A 7,744-nucleotide genomic window follows, 5' to 3' on the forward strand; every position below is an offset into this window, starting at 1 on the left:
CGGAGTCCCGGATGTGATCACGGACATGACGAGGAGTCTCGAAATGGTCGAGACATGAAGATTGATATATTGGACTATATTTGGATATCGGAAGTGTTCCGGGTGAAATCGGGATTTTACCGGAGTACCGGAGGGGTTACCGGAACCCCCCGGGGGTTAATGGGCCATAGTGGGCCTTAGTGGAGAAGAGGAGAGGCGGCCAGGGCAGGGCCGCGCGCCCCTCCCCCCTAGTCCGAATAGGACAAGGAGAGGGGGGCGGCGCCCCCCTTTCCTTCCTCCCCTCCACCTCTTTCCCCTCCACTCCTAATCCAACTAGGAAAAGGGAGGGAGTCCTACTCCCGGTGGGAGTAGGACTCCACCTGGCACGCCCCTCCTGGCCGGGTGCACCTCCCCCCTTGCTCCTTTCTATACGGGGGCAGGGGGCACCCTAGAGACACAACAATTGATCGTTTGATCTTTTAGCCGTGTGCGGTGCCCCCCTCCACCATAGTCCACCTCGAGAATACTGTAGCGGTGCTTAGGCGAAGCCCTGCGTCGGTAGAACATCATCATCGTCACCACGCCATCGTGCTGACGAAACTCTCCCTCAACACTCGGCTGGATCGGAGTTCGAGGGACGTCATCGGGCTGAACGCGTGCTGAACTCGGAGGTGCCGTGCGTTCGGTACTTGATCGGTCGGATCATGAAGACGTACGACTACATCAACCGCGTTGTGCTAACGCTTCCGCTGTCGGTCTACGAGGGTACATGGACAACACTCTCCCCTCTCGTTGCTATGCATCACCATGATCTTGCGTGTGCGTAGGAATTTTTTTGAAATTACTACGTTCCCCAACAGGAGACCCCCCTGACTTGTTCTTGACGCCAAAACCTCTTATATATACCCAAACTTCCAGAACATAACCTAGATCGGGAGTTCCACCGCCGCAAGCCTTTGTAGCCACCAAAAACCAATCGGGACCCTGTTTCGGCACCCTACCGGAGGGGGGATCCCTCACCGGTGGCCATCTTCATCATCCTGGCGCTCTCCATGATGAGGAGGGAGTAGTTCACCCTCAGGGCTGAGGGTATGTACCAGTAGCTATGTGTTTGATCTCTCTCTCTCTCTCTCTCTCTCTCGTGTTCTTGATTCGGCACGATTTTGATGTATCGCGAGCTTTGCTATTATAGTTGGATCTTATGATGTTTCTCCCCCTCTACTCTCTTGTAATGGATTGAGTTTTCCCTTTGAATTTATCTTATCAGATTGAGTCTTTAAGGATTTGAGAACACTTGATGTATGTCTTGCATGTGCTTATCTGTGGTGACAATGGGATATCACGTGATCTACTTGATGTATGTTTTGGTGATCAACTTGCGGGTTCAGTGACCTTGTGAACTTATGCATAGGGGTTGGCACACGTTTTCGTCTTGACTCTCCGGTAGAAACTTTGGGGCACTCTTTGAAGTACTTTGTGTTGGTTTGAATAGATGAATCTGAGATTGTGTGATGCATATCGTATAATCATACCCACGGACACTTGAGGTGGCATTGGAGTATCTAGATGACATTAGGGTTTTGGTTGATTTGTGTCTTAAGGTGTTATTCTAGTACGAACTCTAGGATAGATCGAACGGAAAGAATAGCTTCGTGTTATTTACTACGGACTCTTGAATAGATCGATCAGAAAGGATAACTTTGAGGTGGTTTCATACCCTACCATAATCTCTTCGTTTGTTCTCCGCTATTAGTAACTTTGGAGTGACTCTTTGTTGCATGTTGAGGGATAATTATATGATCCAATTATGTTATTATTGTTGAGAGAGCTTGCACTAGTGAAAGTATGAACCCTAGGCCTTGTTTCCTAGCATTGCAATACCGTTTGTGCTCACTTTTATCACTAGTTACCTTGCTGTTTTCATATTTTCAGATTACAAAAACCTATATCTACCATCCATATTGCACTTGTATCACCATCTCTTCGCCGAACTAGTGCACCTATACAATTTACCATTGTATTGGGTGTGTTGGGGACACAAGAGACTCTTTGTTATTTGGTTGCAGGGTTGCTTGAGAGAGACCATCTTCATCCTATGCCTCCCACGGATTGATAAACCTGAGGTCATCCACTTGAGGGAAATTTTCTACTGTCCTACAAACCTCTGCACTTGGAGGCCCAACAACGTCTACAAGAAGAAGGTTGTGTAGTAGATATCAAGCTCTTTTCTGGCGCCGTTGTCAGGGAGGTGAGTGCTTGAAGGTATATCTTTAGATCTTGCAATCAAATCTTTTGTTTCTTGTTTTATCACTAGTTTAGTTTATAAAAGAAAGCTACAAAAAAATGGAATTGAGGATGCCTCATATGCTTCATCTTTTTAATGTCTTTCGTGAGAATAAGGATTCCGATAATTGTGCTCAAGTGCTAGAAGAAGAAGTCTATAGAATGTTTGGCACTAAATATTTGAATGATGAGCATGATTGCAATGTTGTTAGTATGAATTTCTTGAATATCCATGATGCTAATGATATGCAAAGCCACAAGCTTGGGGATGCTATGTTTGATGAAGATGATATTTTTAGTCCCCCAAGTTTTGATGAGCAAATTTATTATGATGATAGCATCCCTCCTTTTTATGATGATTATATTGATGAAAGTGGGTTTGGAAGAGTGTCAACTTTAGGAAGTAATGATCCCACTATTTTGGAGGGTGTTGAATCTTATTGCGATAATTATGAAAGTGGATTTGGAGAGGTCATGACTTTATTTAGTAATGATTCCACTATCTTGGAAGAGGTTTCAATTGACTATGATGAGAAAAAAATTGCTACTTATGATGATTATTGTGATGAAACTTATGCTATAAAAAGTAGTGATGATTATATTAAAACTTGTCATCATGATTTTAATTTTCAGTTGGATTATGCTTCACATGATAGTTATTTTGTTGAGTTTGCTCCCACTATTCCGAATGAGAAGAATTTTGCTCATGTGGAGAGTAGTAAATTTTCTATGCTTGTAGATCATGAAAAGAATGCTTTATGTGCTGGTTATATGGTTGAATTCATTCATGATGCTACTGAAAATTATTATGAGAGAGGATCATATGCTTCTACGTATTGCAATAATATCAAGTTTCCTCTCTATATGCTTAAAGTTTTAAAGTTATGCTTGTTTTGCCTTCCTATGCTAGTTGATTATTGTTCCCATAAGTTGTTTGCTCACAAAATCCCTAAGCATATGAAGTGGGTTAGACTTAAATGTGCTAGTCATATGCTTCATGATGCTCTCTTTATGTTTCAATTCTTATCTTTTATGTGAGCATCATTGAAATCATCATGCCTAGCTAGGGGCGTTAAACGTAAGCGCTTGTTGGGAGGCAACCCAATTATATCTTTGTTCTTTACTTTTTGCTCCTGTTTAGTAATATATAATTAATCTAGCCTCTTTTTAGATGTGGTTTTATGTTTTAATTAGTGTTTGTGCCAAGTAGAACCTTTGGGAAGACTTGGGTGAAGTCTATGCGATCTTGCTGTAAAAAACAGAAACTTTTGCGCTCACGAGATTAGCTGCCATTTTTTACTGGAGAGTGATTTTAGGTTGATTCTTTTTGCATATGATTAATATACAAATTCCTCATGTCCACCAATTTATTTCAAAAAATTTGGAGTTACAGAAGTATTCTAATGATACAGATTACTACAGACTGTTCTGTTTTGACGGATTCTGTTTTCATTGTGTTGTTTGCTTATTTTGATGAATCTATGAGTAGCATCGGAGGGTATGAACCATAGAGAAGTTGGAATACAGTATATATTAACCAATATGAATTTAGAATGAGTTCACAACAGTACCTAAGTGGTGGTTTTGTTTTCTTATACTAACGGAGCTTACGAGTTTTCTGTTGAGTTTTGTGTTGTGAAGTTTTCAAGTTTTGGGTAAAGATTCGATGGACTATGGAATAAGGAGTGGAAGGAGCATAAGCTTGGGGATGCCCAAGGCACCCCAAGGTAATATTCAAGGACAACCAAGAGCCTAAGCTTGGGGATGCCCCGGAAGGCATCCCCTCTTTCGTCTTCGTTCATCGGTAACTTTACTTGGAGCTATATTTTTATTCACCACATGATATGTGTTTTTCTTGGAGCGTCATTTTATTTTCTTTTGTTTTGCTTGATGTTTTAATAAAATACCAAGATCTGAAATTATTAAATGTTAGAGAGTCTTCACATAGTTACATAATTATTCGACTAGTCATTGATCTTCACTTATATCTTTCGGAGTAGTTTGTCATTTGCTCTAGTGCTTCACTTATATCTTTTTAGAGCACGATGGTGGTTTTATTTTGAAGAAATAGATGAACTCTCATGCTTCACTTATATTATTTTGAGAGTCTTTAGAACAGCATGGTAATTTGCTTTGGTTATGAATTTAGTCCTAATATGATAGGCATCCAAGAGGGATATAATAAAAACTTTCATATAAAGTGCATTGAATAGTATGAGAAGTTTGATTCCTTATGATTGTTTTGAGATATGAAGATGGTGATATTAGAGTCATGCTAGTGAGTAGTTGTGAATTTGAGAAATACTTGTGTTAAAGTTTATGATTCTCGTAGCATGCACGTATGGTGAACCGTTATGTGATGAAGTCGGAGCATGATTTATTTATTGATTGTCTTCCTTATGAGTGGCGGTCGGGGACGAGCGATGGTCTTTTCCTACCAATCTATCCCCCTAGGAGCATGCGCGTAGTACTTCGTTTCGATAACTAATAGATTTTTGCAATAAGTATGTGAGTTGTTTATGACTAATGTTGAGTCCATGGATTATACGCACTCTCATCCTTCCACCATTGCTAGCCTCTCTAATACCGCACACCTTTCCCCGGTATCATACATCCACCATATACCTTACTCAAAACAGCCACCATACCTACCTATTATGGCATTTCCATAGCCATTCCGAGATATATTGCCATGCAACTTTCCACCCTTTTATTATGACACGCTTCATCATTGTCATATTGCTTTGCATGATCATGTAGTTGACATCGTATTTGTGGCAAAGCCACCTTCATAATTATTTCATACATGTCACTCTTGATTCATTGCACATCCCGGTACCGCCGGAGGCATTCATATAGAGTCATATTTTGTTCTAAGTATCGAGTTGTAAGTAAATAAAAGTGTGATGATCATCATTATGAGAGCATTGTCCCAGCGAGGAAAGGATGATGGAGACTATGATTCCCCCACAAGTCGGGATGAGACTCCAGGAAAAAAAAGAGGCCATAAAAAGAGAGAAAAGGCCCAAATAAAAAAATAAAAAAATGAGAGAAAAAGAGAGAAGGGGCAATGCTACTATCCTTTTACCACACTTGTGTTTCAAAGTAGCACCATGATCTTCATGATAGAGAGTCTCCTATGTTGTCACTTTCATATACTAGTGGGAATCTTTCATTATAGAACTTGGCTTGTATATTCCAATGATGGGCTTCCTCAAAATGCCTTAGGTCTTCGTGAGCAAGCAAGTTGGATGCACACCCACTTAGTTTCTTTTGTTGAGCTTTCATACACTTATAACTCTAGTGCATCCGTTGCATGGCAATCCCTACTCACTCACATTGATATCTATTGATGGGCATCTCCATAGCCCATTGATACGCCTAGTTGATGTGAGACTATCTTCTCCTTTTTGTCTTCTCCACAACCACCATTCTATTCCACCTATAGTGCTATGTCCATGGCTCACGCTCATGTATTGCGTGAAGATTGAAAAAGTTTGAGAACATCAAAAGTATGAAACAATTGCTTGGCTTGTCATCGGGGTTGTGCATGATTAAATACTTTGTGTGATGAAGATAGAGCATAGCCAGACTATATGATTTTGTAGGGATAGCTTGCTTTGGCCATGTTATTTTGAGAAGACATGATTGCTCTGTTAGTATGCTTGAAGTATTATTGTTTTCATGTCAATATTAAACTTTTGTTTTGAATCTTATGGATCTGAACATTCATGCCACAATAAAGAAGATTACATTGATAATTATGTTAGGTAGCATTCCACATCAAAAACTCTGTTTTTATCATTTACCTACTCGAGGACGAGTAGGAATTAAGCTTGGGGATGCTTGATACGTCTCCAACGTATCTATAATTTTTGATTGTTCCATGCTATTATATTATCCATCTAGGATGTTTTATATGCATTTATATGCTATTTTATATGATTTTTGGGACTAACTTATTAACCTAGAGCCAGTGCCAGTTTCTGTTTTTTTCCTTGTTTTTGAGTATTGCAGAAAAGGAAAACCAAACGGAGTCCAATTGACCTGAAATTTAACGGAGATTATTTTTGGACCAGAAGAAGCCCACGGAGCATCGGAGATGGACTAGAAGAGTCCCGAGGCACCCACGAGGGTGGGGGCGCGCCCTACCCCCCTGGGCGCTCCCCCTACCTCGTGGTCGCCTCGGAGACCCCCCTGACTTGTTCCCGACGCCAAAACCTCTTATATATACCCAAACTTCCAGAAAATAACCTAGATCGGGAGTTCCACCGCCGCAAGCCTCTGTAGCCACCAAAAACCAATCGGGACCCTGTTCCGGCACCCTGCCGGAGGGGGGATCCCTCACCGGTGGCCATCTTCATCATCCCGATGCTGTCCATGATGAGGAGGGAGTAGTTCACCCTCGAGGCTGAGGGTATGTACCAGTAGCTATATGTTTGATCTCTCTCTCTCGTGTTCTTGATTCGGCACGATTTTGATGTATCGCTCGCTTTGCTATTGTAGTTGGATCTTATGATGTTTCTCCCCCTCTACTCTCTTGTAATGGATTAAGTTTTCCCTTTGAAGTTATCTTATCAGATTGAGTCTTTAAGGATTTGAGAACACTTGATGTATGTCTTGCATGTGCTTATCTGTGGTGACAATGGGATATCACATGATCTATTTGATGTATGTTTTGGTGATCAACTTGCGGGTTCAGTGACGTTGTGAACTTATGCATAGGGGTTGGCACACGTTTTCGTCTTGACCCTCCGGTAGAAACTTTGGGGCACTCTTTGAAGTACTTTGTGTTGGTTTGAATAAATGAATCTGAGATTGTGTGATGCATATCGTATAATCATACCCACGGATACTTGAGGTGACATTGGAGTATCTAGGTGACATTAGGGTTTTGGTTGATTTGTGTCTTAAGGTGTTATTCTAGTACGAACTCTAGGATAGATCAAACGGAAAGAATAGCTTCGTGTTATTTTACTACGGACTCTTGAATAGATCGATCAGAAATGATAACTTTGAGGTGGTTTCCTACCCTACCATAATCTCTTTGTTTGTTCTCCTCTATTAGTAACTTTGGAGTGACTCTTTGTTGCATGTTGAGGGATAATTATATGATCCAATTATGTTATTATTGTTGAGAGAGCTTGCACTAGTGAAAGTATGAACCCTAGGCCTTGTTTCCTAGCATTGCAATACCATTTGTGCTCACTTTTATCATTAGTTACCTTGCTGTTTTTATATTTTCAGATTACAAAAACCTATATCTACCATCCATATTGCACTTGTATCACCATCTCTTCGCCGAACTAGTGCACCTATACAATTTACCATTGTATTGGGTGTGTTGGGGACACAAGACTCTTTGTTATTTGGTTGCAGGGTTGCTTGAGAGAGACCATCTTCATCCTACGCCTCCCACGGATTGATAAACCTTAGGTCATCCACTTGAGGGAAATTTGCTACGGTCCTACAAACCTCTGCA

Source organism: Aegilops tauschii, chromosome 1, assembly GCF_002575655.3.
Source record: "Aegilops tauschii subsp. strangulata cultivar AL8/78 chromosome 1, Aet v6.0, whole genome shotgun sequence".
Taxonomy (NCBI): domain Eukaryota; kingdom Viridiplantae; phylum Streptophyta; class Magnoliopsida; order Poales; family Poaceae; genus Aegilops; species Aegilops tauschii.